Raw genomic sequence first — 16,579 nt, 5'->3', positions numbered from 1 at the left:
ATCTGTAAACTCCTGTTTGTAAAGTTGACATCAGACCTATGGGAGAGTTCTTGACTTTCTTTTGCTTCAAATGTCCGAGAAGGAGCTAAAGGATTCATATGTCTACAAAAGTCTGAAGAAAGGAGGGTGTAAGAAACCAGGGAACAGGAAGTTTTCATTGTGGTCCATTGGCAAGGTAACGTTTAGCTTCATCGCTGCTACGTCAACAATCCACCATAGTCAAAATATTTGCCCTCAGTTAATTACCAGATTTGTAGCACATAATGTAGACCAACTGCCAATACTAACCCTCAATGAATTATTAAAAAAATAATAATAATAATGAAGACACATATAAAGAGACTCCTTAGGTAGAAAGATGTAGGACAAATAAATACATCAATGAGTAAGTTAGAATTGTTGGAAGAAATAGATGACACCTTTTACAAAATCTTTAAAATCACTTAAGATGATTTGATCATGGTGCACATACACAAAATTCTTTCTGGAAACAAAATTGTTCTCTTACTTTAATTTTATTATTACTTTTACTGTATATGCACATATTCGAATAATTCTTAATCTCTGTTTCATGACACACTATAGTCATTGATCCATGCCTGGACTTCTTTTATGTATTAGTTTTTTAGTTAGTTTTTTTTTTTTAAAAACTCATATTTATCTAAATGTAAAAAGCACCCATGAACCCACCACACAAACAAATCTTGAGACCAATAATTATTTATATAAACATATCGCTGCTGTCATCCCATCTACCCGGCTTCCTTTTAATGAAGCTAACATTTTTCTGAATCCTGTATTCATCGTTCTCTTATTTTCTTTTTTAAATAAAGCTTTATTGTTTTTATATGGATTCATGGATTTTCTTTTCTTTTTATTTTAATTGAACTAAAAATGTTTACATGCACATAAACTTTAGGAAATATGGCCTTAAGTAAACACAGTAAATGTTAGACATAATATTTACTTATCGGAAATTCACATTGTTTTTCATTGCATTAATATGATGAAAACTACAGTTTGCAACAAGTCTTTTCTAATTGTTTAAACACAATGCCTCACAACCTTATTACTCTAAGTGAAGCCGAATCCTGCTTCTGTACCCCAACACCGAATTAAATGATGGAGACAGCGTTTTGGGTGAAGTAGAAAAGAATAGCTTTATTGCTTTTCCAGGCAAAGGGGGCCACAGTGGGCTAATGCTCTCACAACTGTGTGTCCCGACCTGGATGGGGTAGTTAAGAGTTTTATGGTAATGGTTCCAAGAGGGCGTGATCAGCTCATGGACATTCTTCTGACTGGTTGGTGGTGAGGTAAGTGGGAGCCAGCATCGTCAACCTTCTGGTTCCAAACGGTCTGGGGTCCTGCTTGTGGGCAGCATACCTGTTCACTGTTAACTTCTACCTGATGGGGGTTTTAGTATCTGCAAAACAGCTCAAAGATATTGTTATGTATATCCCTGGAGGGGGAACCAGGACCCTGCCCCAAGGCATCACTATGGACTGTTCTTCCCTTATCTCCGCATCCCCTCTCTTCCTTAATTAGCATCTGTTTGAACCTGCCCACTGGAACTCAGGGAAGGTCATGGAGGCCAAATGAAGCCTATTTCCTGTAATCAAGAAACGGGGGACACCGAAAGGATTTTTGCCCAAGAGCCCCACAGGGTCCTGCTCTGTATCATAAGCACTACACTTCCTATAACAATTCCTCATGCAAAGGCCTAGGCAACATTAGTAAATGGTGCCATTTACTCAGCTCTGTTTCTGTTCTTTGCGGCTTTTATTTCAGGTTTTCTCTAGCAACTTCCCACTTCTAACTTTAACACCTCTTTCCTCACTCAATAAGAAAATCTCACTTCTTTTTTCAGAATGGAAATAAATTTGTTAAATATGAGTCCTGGCATACCTATATCTTCTCCTGAACTATTCCCCTTTCCTTTTCTCTTGTTGTTAGAGATGCCTTCAATGAGTAAAATTCTGCTTTTTTTGTACTATTGAAAACATTTCTTCCATTATTCCATTATCATAACATTTCTTCCATGTATTCCAGAATACGGAACTGTATTCTGCAGTTTAACTATATCTCATCATAACCTTGCCTTTCCTTACTGGTTACTCCACAGTGACTTAATTTATTCAGTTTTCCTTATACCTTTAAGATTCTGTTTCAACCTAAGTGCTAATAAAGAGAAATTATGATGTTATGGCAATACTTTCAGAAGAAAATTATTGGTCTTAGTGTACAGATAGTCTTCTATGAGAAAGTGCATTTATTGTTAATTAAACTTGGATCAACTTAGGTAATCAGATGCTAAATAGACTCTGGGACACCACCAGATTTTACACCTGGAATAGAATTATTACAATCAAAGTGTAGACTTCAACAATGGAACAAAGATATGTGTTGAAAGGGAACCTGAGAATTTAGGAATAATCTTCTTTGTGTTTCCACCACTGCCATTGTCTCCAAGTGTCTAGACACTGCCAGCATTAGGACAAATGCCTCTCCATGAGGAAGCGCAGAGTCAGCTTGAGGTAGAGTTCTCGCAAGGAGCTGATGCACAGATTCATTCTAGCTACAGGGAACTCCTTAATCTTAAAATTCTCTGCCCAACCCCCGGGCTCATCCAAATTCAGGTGCAGACATAAATCCACTTACAAAACAATTACAAAACAATGCTGACAGGCTGCTACATCTTGCTCTAAAACTACTCACAGACCCATAGTTACAGGATACCATTTTAGTTTGGCCTCAAAGGTAATGAAGAGGAAGGTAATCATGCTGCTGCAAAATGCAAACAAATCTCTAGACCAGGAGCCTGTGTACTGTGCCAGCGACACAGATGGAAAATGCTGCAGAAAATGAGGAGGCTGATTTGCTTTGGAGGAGGTTGAGAAACAGAGAAAGAAGCAACTGTTAAAACGGAGACAATTCTTTCAGTTTTTTGAAACTCCTTTAGAAAGATGTGCCAACACACGGAAGCATCTTCAGGCTACATTGGACACTTGCTGAAAGTTGTTGTGTGATAAATTATTGCCCTAATAAACTTCAAGTAGAAATTGTACAAATAGAAGTCAAACACTCTAAAAAAATTCATAATCTTAAAAGGGAACACTGGGCTCTTTCCAGCTCTTTTTGCAAAGAAGATATTATATGATCAATTAAATTTATGGGTCTAGAAAATATGAATGTAAAAAAAAACCCAAAATGGTTGGAAGGTGATTTCTGAGGAAATGCAAGTTTGAGGAAAGTAAAACACATGAAGGAAAAGACTGCCCAGAATGTGTTCCTTATTTTTTGTTGACTATTTTAAGAATGTTAGCATGCACAAATATATGACTTGGGATATCTGAATATTCCTCTTCAAATTTGATTAACCTATTCCCAAACTCTTGAAAGATGTCCAACTTCTCAGATGTTGTCAAGCGTATGTGTTTTATGATAGAATTTCTTTTTGAACTTATTGAGTTATTTCCCAAATGAGATGCTAATGAAAACATAGAAAAGAGGCCAATTCAGATAATTCTAATACCTACTTTTCCCATGGGCTAGAAATAATAGACATCATGGCAGGACTGACAGCAAAGAAACAGTGGCACTATGAAAATCATTAAGCAGTAAGAAGAGCAGGAAGAACACTCTTTCAAATTGCTTTTGTGTTCCTGTAACTCTTTTTTTTTTTAATTTTTATTTATTTATTTATTTATTTATGGCTGTGTTGGGTCTTCGTTTCTGTGCGAGGGCTTTCTCCAGTTGCGACAAGCGGGGGCCACTCTTCATCGCGGTGCGCGGGCCTCTCACTATCGCGGCCTCTCTTGTTGAGGAGCACAGGCTCCAGACGCGCAGGCTCAGTAGTTGTGGCTCACGGGCCCAGTTGCTCCGCGGCATGTGGGATATTCCCAGACCGGGGCTCGAACCCGTGTCCCCTGCAATGGCAGGCAGATTCTCAACCACTGTGCCACCAGGGAAGCCCTGTTCCTGTAACTCTTGAAGATGGAATGCTAATATAAGTTTCTTTCAAGTGTTAAAATAGTTGATAATTAGCTATTGGAATAATTTTTAAATGAAAATTTAGTTCCATGAGTTATATTCTATTTCATGAAAAGAAGGCATCACATAAGATAACAATGATGACAAAGTGGAAGAAACAGGTGTGGAAGAGGAGGACATAGCAGAAGAACATGATTCACAATGCCAGTATCTGGCAGAATGTAAGCAGCAGTGACTCTTGGCTGTATATAGTGTAAAGGATAATCGGCAGTGCAAAGGCCTAGACACAAATATTAATTACTTAGCGTCTTAAATTGTTTAATTTGCTAGAGTTTGAAATTGGATGTTGCATAAATATTTTATAAACCAATTCATTATATTTAGAATTTTACAGTAAGATTTTGTATGAGATATACCAGATGCAATAAATTATTGTGTATTCATTCGCTACTATAGACTTTGGGTTTTGTGAACTGCTTCTTCATATAGCAGCTGTGAAATGTATCAGAACTGTGCCTGAGAGATACAGGTGTTTAGAACATTTTCTTAAAAGAGCAACCAAGGTAATTTTCAAGTCAACTTGCATGAGTGATTCTTCTGTCACTTTGTAGTAGAAATGTCATCTCTTGTATTAACTGAAAATGCCTTTTAAATGTTGAACTTCACATATTAATAAAGAGTTAAAAATATCCCCCAAACTTATAATTGATGTTAAAATTATGATTTCATTTGGCAATTTTTACATTATGTGAAAATTGTTAATATCAAGATAGTTTATTGCTAGACCATTAATAAAATCTTAACTTCACCTGAAAAGAAAAATTCTGAATTTAAAGCATATAATTATAGAATTATAATTATACACAGGATCTCTGCTTATATTCATGTATGCACTTGGTTTTCTGCCTTCGTTTAGAGCAGTTGCATCAACACTCAATTGCATTAAAAATCCCCTGGGACACTCTTTAAATGTACCAATATCCGAGCTCCAACCCAAATAACCAGAAACAGAATCTCTGGATATGGAACCTAAGAACTCTTCTGTTGGTGTCTACCATCTCTTTGGATGATTTTGATGTGTGGTGGAGATAGAAAATGCAGACAAAGAAAAGTGACATGCAGTAATTCTTAAAAGAAAAGAGTACTTTCAAATTCATACTTGAAATCAAGGCTTCCATTTTTCCTATGTGTCCTTTCCTCATTTATAAAGAGACTTATTAAATCACTTTGGAAAATATGTGTGGCTTGACGATGTTGCCATTACAAGATTATAGAGTAAACTTTTCTTTTAAATAAACGAAGCATTTCATTTTATTTTTATTTTAAGAATTGGGTTCTTAATACAGTATTTATTTATCAAAATAGTAGCTTTGCTAGAGTGATATAGATTTAACAGAAGAAGCACTATTTTTTTTCTTAATTGAAGAAACGTGTCATCCTAAAACTAGGTTGGTGCAAATGCTTACTGAATGTCTAATGTAAATAAACCCTACTTAGTCTAAAAACATACCTATCTTTTTCTTTATTTCAAGTTTAATGTAACAAGCCAAAAAGGGTTTCAAAAGATTTCATAGCAACAATTCCCTACACAAAACTGTGTTAATGGGAAAACATTTGGGGTTTCCCCTAATTTAATGGGACATTTTACTATGTTTAAATAAAAGGGTTCTTTACAAATGAGATGTCCTGCTGAATAGAATCATATTGAAAAAGCAGTAGAAACCTGTCAATAATGCCCATGAGTCCTATAAAGTATTTTTATTTCTTTCATGGTAGGTTATGCTTCATCAGATTCCTTAATCCGGGCTGCAGTTCACGTTGCCATTCTGAAACAGCTCACTGATCAGTAATTTCACTTCTAGCTGTGGCATTAACAACCACAAATGCAGGTTATTTGGGGCACTGGGATTTGTTTTGCATAAATCAAATTTTAAAAATCATTTCCAAATGAGATTAATTTACGATGGGAAAATTATTCTTCGAAGAGATACAAAACTGGGCTTTGTTTTTTCTCGGTGTAAGATCAAAATTGTCATTTGGTGGTTATGGGTTTCACTGAGGGGGGAAAAATGACACCACAAGAGAAATCAGATGTTTCCCACATTGGCTTCAATAACTCTTTAAAATGACATTAGAAAAGAGAATGGCAGATTAGGTTTTCACTGAATTTTTCAGTGAAAATTTTTCAGTGCTTTAGATGACTTGTATTTCTTTTCCATTAGGCTGAATGCTTTAGAACAATAAGATGTAACTGAGTCTGCCCTCTGAAAGGCATTAGTACCAAAGTGAAGAAGGGAGGGGGGTGTCATCTTCTAGAAGATTATTGCAATTCTTTTTCCTAGGACAAGGGCTTTTCTTTGTACCTTGTTTTCGTATGTTTTTGATGAGAGAAGGTTGTGTGTGTGTTGAAACGTTTCGGTTATTACTGTCACAGCAAGAAGATTTGCATGTCCGTATACAGAATAATTCTAGAGGCTCTGAAGTGTTGTTTGGCTTTAAAATTATATTCTTAAAAAAGTTTTTTTAGTCTTTTACTAAATGGCATATATTGTTTATACAGGGGAGTCAAGTATTCTCTCAAGTAGCTATAAAGTACTAAAGTGAGGAACAAACAACAAGTAATTCTGATTACTGTTTTTTTCTTTAATGCATCACTATTTCTAATATGAATCAACTGTATTCTTCTATAATTTTCTCAATAGATTTCACTTAGATAATTTCTAAATTTATAATTCAAGTTTCTAAATTTCTTCCATGGATAAAAATAGTCACTTTTAAAAGATTATAACTTTTTAAAAATACATAAAGCTATGCAAATATTGTTGCTGAGACTTAAGCAGCCACAGTACAGCAAGATTGAATATTTTATTTTTAAGAATATTTAGCAGACACTTTCAAGTTAAAAGGCAAAATAGCAAAAGACTCATGGGTCATAAAATTAGACAGTTTTTTTTCTAAGGTGTGAAAATTGTAGTCTGTGTATATTCTGGGGCATTGAAGATTCTGTTTTTCTCTTGGTTACCTGACGACCCTTCCCGGTTCTTCTCCTTGTTGTACACACCCCTCACCACCCCCAATTCAATCTTCCCTTTGAGGAGGAGAGTCACTCCTAAAAGTTTTGGTCCTAGAATCTGAAAAGTTAATTATTATATATTATGGGATTGCCGTATGTTATATTTCATTTTTTGGAAGGCTGGAATTTCCCAGGTAGTAGAAGTTAAATTCAAAAAGGAGAAGAGTTCAAAAGTAGAATACAGGGCTTCCCTGGTGGCGCAGTGGTTGAGAGTCTGCCTGCCAATGCAGGGGACACGGGTTCGAGCCCTGGTCTGGGAAGATCCCACATGCCGCGGAGCAACTGGGCCCGTGAGCCACAACTACTGAGCCTGCGCGTCTGGAGCCTGTGCTCTGCAACAAGAGAGGCCGCGATAGTGAAGAGGCCCGCGCACCGTGATGAAGAGTGGCCCCCACTTGCCACAACTAGAGAAAGCCCTCGCACAAAAAAAAAAAAAAAAAAAGTAGAATACATTTCTGATTGTATTAATACCAATTTCCTTACAAGAACTTGAGCACAGTCATTGTATATAGCACAAATAGTAGCAGGATTTCCTGATTTATGAAAAAAGGGAAAAAACAAAAAACAACCATGAGTGTATGTGAATTACTTCAAAAGATGGCTAAAATTTGTCAGGATTTATAATTCTTGAGCTCATAAAAATTATTTTACTATTCATATTTTAAATGTAAATTTAGTTTTCTTTGTACAGAAAATCAGAAACATTTTGCCAGAAAGTAACTAGCTTTAACGGGCTCAAAGATATTCTAATGCTCTCCAGGACATCTTAAGAGAATGTATGAGAATAGAATGCACTGTACTTATGTTTAAAGACTTTTTTTTTTACTACTTTGGCAACAAAATATATTAGGTAATAGAAGGTGAGCTTTGCTCTTTTTGCTAATTTTAATAATTTAAATGTCTTTATACTCCTTCCCATGCTTCTATTCTTCTCAAATAAAGGTCAAAGCACCTTTTCATAACTCTGCTTAAATAATCAATACATCTAATGATTGGATTAAATTCAATTAACAAAAAAAATAGAATAACATAATATTCATAACAATTTAAGTAGAAAGAGTGTGTATCGTTGACAATTCTGTCACACTAATAGCCAGTTTGCTTCCATACAATGTCTGTTTTAAGAAACATTTTGTTTACTTTATCTTGCCTGTTTTATGATGCCAGATATATTTATATTTGTAGGCCAAAAGCTTATATAATTCAGTTTGTGTTTTTAAAAAAAATTTATTTATTTTATTTATTTATTTTTGGCGGTGTTCGGTCTTCATTGCAGTGTGCGGGCTTCTCATTGTGGTGGCTTCTCTTGTTGCGGAGTACAGGCTTTAGGTGCTCAGGCTTCAGTAGTTGTGGCACACGGGCTCAGTAGTTGTGGCTTGTGGGCTCTAGAGCACAGGCTCAGTAGTTGTGGCACTCAGGCTTAGTTGCTCCGCAGCATGTGGGATCTTACCGAACCAGGGCTCGAACCCATGTCCCCTGCATTGGCAGGCAGATTCTTAACCACTGCATCACCAGGGAAGCCCTCATTCATGTTTTTATCCAAGTCTCAGAACCGAATTTTGAGGCTATCATCTTGATTCCTAAAATACTCCAACATTGCTTTAGGTTAAAAACAAAAGCAAAAAACTTCACTTTACAAATTTTCCCATTTGCCAGGTCAGGCACACGGAAGGCTGAGGAAGGTAGAGGAAATGTCTGAGTGTATTATTTTTGTCTCTGCCACACCTGGTGTATATGAAATTCACATTGGTGATGCACTCAAAGAGGCAGGTGTTAAAAGATTAACTGAGGCAAATAAAAATTATTAAGAATTTATTTCAGCAAAAAGCAATTGGAATAAGGCAGCCCCGGTGGTTAGGAGCACTCCATCTATAGGAGCTGGGGGAAAGAAGTTTTATAGAGAAAAGGCAGAAGCAAAGTAAGGAAATTATTGATTGGCTATGGCATAAAGTCTAGTTGGCTGTTTGTGACTGGTTGTCCTGAGGTTTCAATTTTGTAACCTTGAGGCATTTACAGTCTCAGATTTTAGTTTGCTTAAGTAGGCTGCCGCGGCACTAGAGCCATCTCAGTCTAATGGTTCCCTTGTTTAATTAATTTAACACAGGTAATACTTATACACTTTCACTATTGCTGATAAGTTGTAACTGATCTTCTGAAAACTATTTATGGTTGTAATATGATATAAGTTAAATAGTCTCATCTAAATTTTATTTTAGTGATTTTTCTCTGAATTAAAAAGAATACAATTAATTTGTGTTATATTTGTAAAGTACAGAAAAGCATCAAGATTCTTTTTTGACTACTTCGTTATCCTGAGTTCACTATTAATTGTTCAGTGCCTCCATTTTTTAGTCTTAAACGTATAGACACATGGCAACATTAGAGGAAGAAATAGAGACGGAAGGGAACAAAACATGCATATGAGAGAGAAATTTAAAAATCCATGTAGCAATGCTTAGGTGAATTCCTGTTGCTACTGAACTGTAAGTTCAGTAACTAATGACTAAATAATGTTGTTCATGTAAGAAGCAACTATATTAAAAATAAAAGGCTACAATTAAAAGGAATTGTTCATATACTTTTAAGTATAGTGGTCATATTATTAACAGTTATTTGTTTATTTTTATGTTCTCTTAAAATATATAGCTTGCCTCATGAGGTCAGCAGTCACAAAAGAATCTCATGCCTCAGATTGTCACTCTGTTCAAAATATCTTCTGTCCCTTTGAATGCATCACTGATGTAAATTTCAAAGAGTCTATGTGTCACAGAGACAATACTATCTATTCACCACATTTTCCTCTTCCTGGGCATGGAGCAAGGTGACATTTTCTAGTGTTCCACATGACTAATCTGGCAAATGGTATAAAATCAAACTTGAACAACAGGTGTGATTCCTACAGATCTCTGTTCTCTGCAACAGTGACCACAGATCATCTTTTAAGATGTCAGAGAATTTATAGAGCACCCCACCCCGAATCTCTGAGAGACCATGCAGAGTAGAGTGCCACCTCCTGCAATTCCATCCATCAACCAGGAGGAACTACGTGGAATGAGTGAGAAATAAACTTTTCCTGTATTAAGCAAGGGAGGTTTAATTTTAAGATTTAATCGGTTGTCAGAGCACAAACAAGGCTACCTAATTTAAAAAGCATGTAGCCCAAACATATTCCCCAAATTAAATAAAAACCAACTAATAGCATTTCTGTTATATATATCTGTTTCCATAAAAAGAAAAAAGCATTGAGTCTGGGTGGGTTAATGTCAGTTCCTCGATTGTAACAAATGTGCCACTCTGATGGGAGATGTTGATAATGGAGGAGGTTATGCATGACTGGAGACAAGGAGTATATGGGAAATCTCTGTGCCTTCCACGCAAGTTTTCTCTGAACCTACAACTGATCCAAAAAATAAAGCCTAGTTAAAAAGAAGATCATTGTAGGGACATGGATGGACCTAGAGACTGTCATACAGACTGAAGTAAGTCAGAAAGAGAAAAACAAATATTGTATATTAACACATTTATGTGGAATCTAGAATAATGGTATAGAGGATCTTATTTGCAAAGCAGGAATAGAGAACAAACGTATGGATACCAAGGGGGACAGGGGAGGGGGAGGAACTGGGAGACTGGGATTGACATATATACACTACGGATACTGTGTATAAAATAGATAACTAATGAGAACCTACTGTAGAGCACAGGGAACTCTACTCCGTGCTCTGTGGTGACCTAAATGGGAAGGAAATCCAAAAAAGAGGGGATATATGTATGTGTATAGCTGATTCACTTTGCTGTACAGTAGAAACTAACACAACACTGTAAAGCAACTATACTCCAATAAAAATTAATTATAAAAATATAAATTAAAAAAATCAAATAGCCATTTTATTTATTTATTTATTTAAAACTTTTTTGTATTTTCTTATAAGCAATGTGCTTATATAACAGATTTGTTAAGGTTTATCAATTTTAAATTTAGGGACTAATCATATATAATATTTTTAATTGTTTTTTTAAAAAATTTTAATGACAATTATTGTTTTCTTCCTAATTTTATAAACAATACATATTCCCTGTTAACAACTAGAAATACATAAAAGCACAAATTAAAAATGAGTTACCCATAATTCCTACCCCCCAGAAATAATCACCATTGGCATTTTTGATTTCAATTGATTTTTACATTTACTATATAATTTTTAAATTTCCATGTTATTAAATATTCTAATAAAATACAAACTTTATCATTACATAGTTTTTACAATTATCTTGATGTATTAAATTTTTCTGATGGACATTTAACTTGATTAAAATGCCTTACTGTTTTACACAATGCGAAAATGAACTAGTGTGTCTTCTGTGAATACATATGTCATTATATTTATAGTAAGAGCGATTACCATAAAATTGAAGAAGCAGTTTAAATACTTAAGTACATTGTTCTCTTAGGCAAATATGCTCATTATACAGGTTGTTTTTATGACCAGTTTTAATAGAGTCATGCTTCAGTAATATGCACCTAGTCTATTTTTAATTTTGAGAAATATCATAGGTCTCACATTTCTTTACTATTAATTCCATATTACCATTAATAGCATTTGAATTAATCAAATGTGACTTCTAAGTAATGTCCATTTGTCATTAACAACACCCAATAATATATCACTATGTACTCTATTTTACAATGGCTACATAAATCGTGAATGGTGTTGTTTTTCAATATTATTTTCATAGCAGATCCATTTTAGAAAAACATTTTTAATTAATCAAATTTATAAAGAGCTCCTTGTTACAAAGACCCAAGTAAAGATGCACATATTTAATCTACTCACTCAAAAGTAAATCTCCAAAAAAATAAAGAGAGAAAATAAGCTCCATTTTCACTGACATAACCAATCCTGGCAAACTCTGAGGCATAATTGCCAAATATTGTAAAATGTAGAATGAAGTAAAAGTAGCTGATGAAAATTGGCATCTGGTTCTTCAAAATCCAAGAACAGAGATTTTTCTAAATCTACCTTTTTATAATACTGAAAAGCCTTTCCAAATGATCTTTTGATTAGAGTGAAGATATCCAGAAGCAATAAAACCATGGATGAAACTAAGAATACTCTTGTAGAGATAATATTCAACAGGGTGAAGTGGCAGGGGGGTTAGCTGCTATTTTATTATCTACCACCCAACCTCCTACCTAAGGTAAACTATTAGATGAGAAGTGGGGTGAAGCAGGAAGAAGTGTCAGCATAAATCACTAACCACTGAATGGGCTTGCTTTTAGCCATCACATCATTTTGAATGCTGTTGAAAGTGAAGGGGAGACAAGTCCTTCCAAGGCACATAAGACATGTAGTTTTGTCTAACGTGTGCTCAAGATTAAAGTCGAAAGCTAAAGCTAAAACTAAAACATAAACAAAAAAAATCCCAAATTTTGCAAATCCTGTTTACCCCTACCACAAGGAGTTCTTTATGAATGTACTTTTTGCATTGTGGTCAGCTATTTTATTCATCAGATAGCTGACCTCAATGCAAAAAGTACAATAACCACAAAGGAACAGCATGGTGCCTATTATGGGTTCAGTTGTGTTCCCTGAATAGATAGATGTTCAAGTCCTAAACTCTAGGATCTCCAAATGTGACCTTATTTGGAAATAGGATCATTCAGATATAATTAGTAAGGAGGAGGTCATTCTGAGATAACATGGGCCTTAATCCAATATGGCTGTGCCTTATAACAGAAAAATGGCATGTGAAGGCCCAGAAACACCAGGGAGAGTGCCATGTGACGATAGAGGCAAAGATTAAAGTGCTATAACTGCAAACCAAGGAATGCCAAGGCTTGACGATTACCATCAGAAGTTAGGTGGAAAAAAGGAAGGCTGTCCCCTACAGTTTTCAGAGGAAACATAGCTCTATGGACAACTTTTTGCACTTCTAACCTCCAGCACTGTGAGAAAATAAATTTCTGTTGTTTTCTTAACGACCCGGTTTGTGGTACTTTATTACAGCAACACTAGGAAACTAATACAGGGCCTATACATACAATTTTTGTAAAATGCGTTAAGAATTATAATATAAAAATATAAAGAAATTAGCAACAGCTAATTAACATTAATTATACATCTTTATTTTCTCAAATAACCACGCTTAAAAGAGATACTTCAATGGATTTCAATAAATTACAAACAATAGAAATGTAAAAAGTATTTAAAATCAGATAAATCATACTTTCCCTCTTGGAGAGAAAGAAAGGAGAAAAGAAAAAAAAAAATCAATCATACTTGGTGAAGTCTATTTCTTCTTGAGGAGTTGAGTGGAATTCAACTCATAGAAGTGAAGAGACAAGAGACAGAGCTTTCATCTAAGATCCTGTACAGTATTTCTGGAATGATCTAAAGTCTTTAAAGTCAGTTGTTTATTGCAGAAAACATCACTTATGTTTTTAATCACAACTGAAAAGACTACGAGCATTTTGGTAACACCATGGAAAAAGAAAAAAAAAAAGATATTTTCTTCTTGAAACTCTGTTGGAGGGTTTTCTAAAAATGGTGCCCTGGGCAAAGAAGCAGGAGACCAGGCTGCACTAAATTGTCATAAACAATATTACTAGAAGGCTGATTCTGAAACAACAACAGCAACAAACCATTAAAGGGTAGTAGTATCATCTCACCTATCTTTTCTTTAAAATTAATCTAACTTCGAAAAAAATATTTTAAGAATCTATTTCTCATCATGGTTCTGAGTAACATTTACATTTATTCATTTATAAAATCACTATGTTGTTATTCTCAAAGGTGTTATTTCCTAAACTAATCGGCCCAAATGTGTGCAATGACCTCTTAGTCTGAAAATACTTATTAAAATAGCAATTAACTCTGCATAATTTTAGAAACATTTAAACTGATAATCAAGGATCTGTTGACTAGCTCTGGAAGTTCAGTGGTAGGTCAAGATTACAGTATTTGCTAAGCCTAATCAGGCTATTTTATAATCCATCATATTTATACTTTGGGGACTATTTACCTTATTCACATGTTGAATTAAATGCTACTAAAATCATTAGCTATGTCAGATAGTTTTTCAACTTGCTAGTTGTCTGTAGTATCCTAATTAACATGTCTATAAAAATGTGCTGCTCTACTGTTTCTACTTCTTTAACAGAAAGTTTTCCAATTAATAAAATTAAAGTGTTTTCTAAAAATTGAATATAATTAAGCTATTTATAGATTTGATTTTAAATTTTCTTTAGCCTTTTTAAAAACAACTCTATTTGTATTATTTTTTGAGAGTAGTCTTTCTTGTCATTGCTTCAGTATTTGCTGATTTTAATATTCAGAAGAAGATTACATTGTCCATTAATTAGTTCATTCATTAATTTACTCATTTCACAATTATTTATTGTACCTCTCCAATAGTGCCGATGTTGATTTTAGTACAGAGAATCAGAAGTAAACACCATATGATTTCTTCTCTCAAAGAGCTCAGAATCAGCTAAGTGCTAAATAAAGGTAAACAAGAGTTATGTTGTGATTTTAAAAGAGTATTAACTGCCTGTGATTAAGGAAGATTGCCTTAAAGAGGTAATTCTTGATCTGAACCTGCAGGGATGATTTAGAATTAGTTGGACTTAGAGTAAACTATAGCATATTTTGATCATTTTGTATAGTTTGGCATTGCTGGATATGGGATACAAACGAGATTATTTTGAGAGCTGATACCAAAAAGACACACAGGACACTATAGGACATTTTGGAGGTTATAGGCAGCCATCCCAGAACATTCAGTAAGTAAATTTGGTTTAGATTTACAGTTTACCAATATAACTCTGGTCAGTCAGTGCTAGCATAATTGAAGAAGTTGAAACAAGGCTGGTAATAATAACTAAGGGGTTATATTGTAGTTGCAGGTCCAAAGTCAACATGCTGGAAATAGAGTAAGAAGGAGGTAATTAATGTGATAAACTTTTAGTGAGGAAATGGAGGAGTTGACGAAGATAACGCCCAGACCAATTTGGTATAATTGTAGGAATTGTAAATAAATAGAGTTGGGGATGAATATATTATCAATAATAATAGTAATAACACCAGTACTGCTAATAATATTAGCAACATTGATTTCTGACTATATGCTAGACAATGTAATAGTCATTGTATAATATTTTGAAAATATGTTACTAAAATTCACTAAATACATGTTCAGCATTTCTCTATGAATTTTAAATACATGTTCATTTAGTAATTGTTTTGCAATAAAGAAGTCATTAATCCTAAAATATTAATTCTTTCTATTGATCTTTTAGTTGGGCCTTTGAATAAGGGCATTTTTCAGGTGGTCTTTATTTTTATCAAAATGTGGTGAGCCAGATTATAGTCCCTCTCTATGACTAAAAACGGTGTAACAGTGTTTTTTTCAGCGAGCAATCAATGGGATGTAGAACATGTTTAAAGGTTAAGAAATGAGTGTTGTTAAACAAAATATTGCATATACGTTGTATAAGAGAAAGTCCAGATGCAGCAAAGAAAGTACAATATCTTCTTGGTTAGTGGAGAAATAGAAAACATGCAATACAAAAGTATCCAAACTTCGTTTATAAAGGTGAAGATGACTGAGAAAAGCACATTTTAAAATTAATGATCACTAACTTTAAGTAGCCGTCAGGAGTCATTCTCTATTTCCCTATCCCAATTACCCTCCCACTCTCCTAGATAATAATTCTATCTCTATTCTTTCTGCAGTTCTCTTGTCCAGCCTCACTCTCAGGTGAATGGCCTTGTTTCATATTGAACTGAGAACAAAATGCATTCAATCCATCAAAAGAGAATTCCCACAACCTCCCAGAATCACAGCTCCCACACCCACCTGGTTCTGGGTTCCCTCCTGTTACTATGGAAGAATTTTCTGTGCTCCTGTATACAACAGCTTTCATCCTCACTTGCTAGGTCATGGACCTTATTTTAGCTTTTCTCCTCTGTTACTCCATTCTCTATGATTCTTTATCTCACAGATTGTTTCTATGATCACAAAAATATTTCTATTTTCCGCTAAAGCCTAAAATCAAAAAGGCTAGCTCTTAAACTCCATTAACCTTTCACAGATTCTTTTCCTTTCTTTTAGGTAGAGCAAAATATCTCCAAAGAGATGTCTATGGTCAATGTCTCCAGTTGTTCTCTTCTGATTTGCTGTTGGATCATATCCAAACATTCTTTTAATTCTAATTGTCCCTTAAAATGTCCTTTTCTGTGTCACAAAATCCAGCTTTCGATTATTAGTCTAAATTAGTCTTGACCTATTATAGTAAATGACACAGTTAATTATGTCCTCCTGGCTTTTGTTCTAAAATATAGCATTCGTACTTTCTTTGGATCGGTTTCATTTTCTGCGTCCCTTACAAAACTTACTGCTTTTCTCTAGACCTTGAAACCTTAGTGTCTGAAGGATCTATTCCTATTTTTTTTTTACTGTACATTTCCTTTCTTATTGACCTCGACTTCTGTCATGACTTCAAATATCATCTAT

This window comes from Eschrichtius robustus, chromosome 4 (assembly GCF_028021215.1).
Source record: "Eschrichtius robustus isolate mEscRob2 chromosome 4, mEscRob2.pri, whole genome shotgun sequence".
In the NCBI taxonomy this organism is placed as follows: Eukaryota; Metazoa; Chordata; class Mammalia; order Artiodactyla; family Eschrichtiidae; genus Eschrichtius; species Eschrichtius robustus.
Note: the sequence above shows the minus strand (reverse complement) of the source record.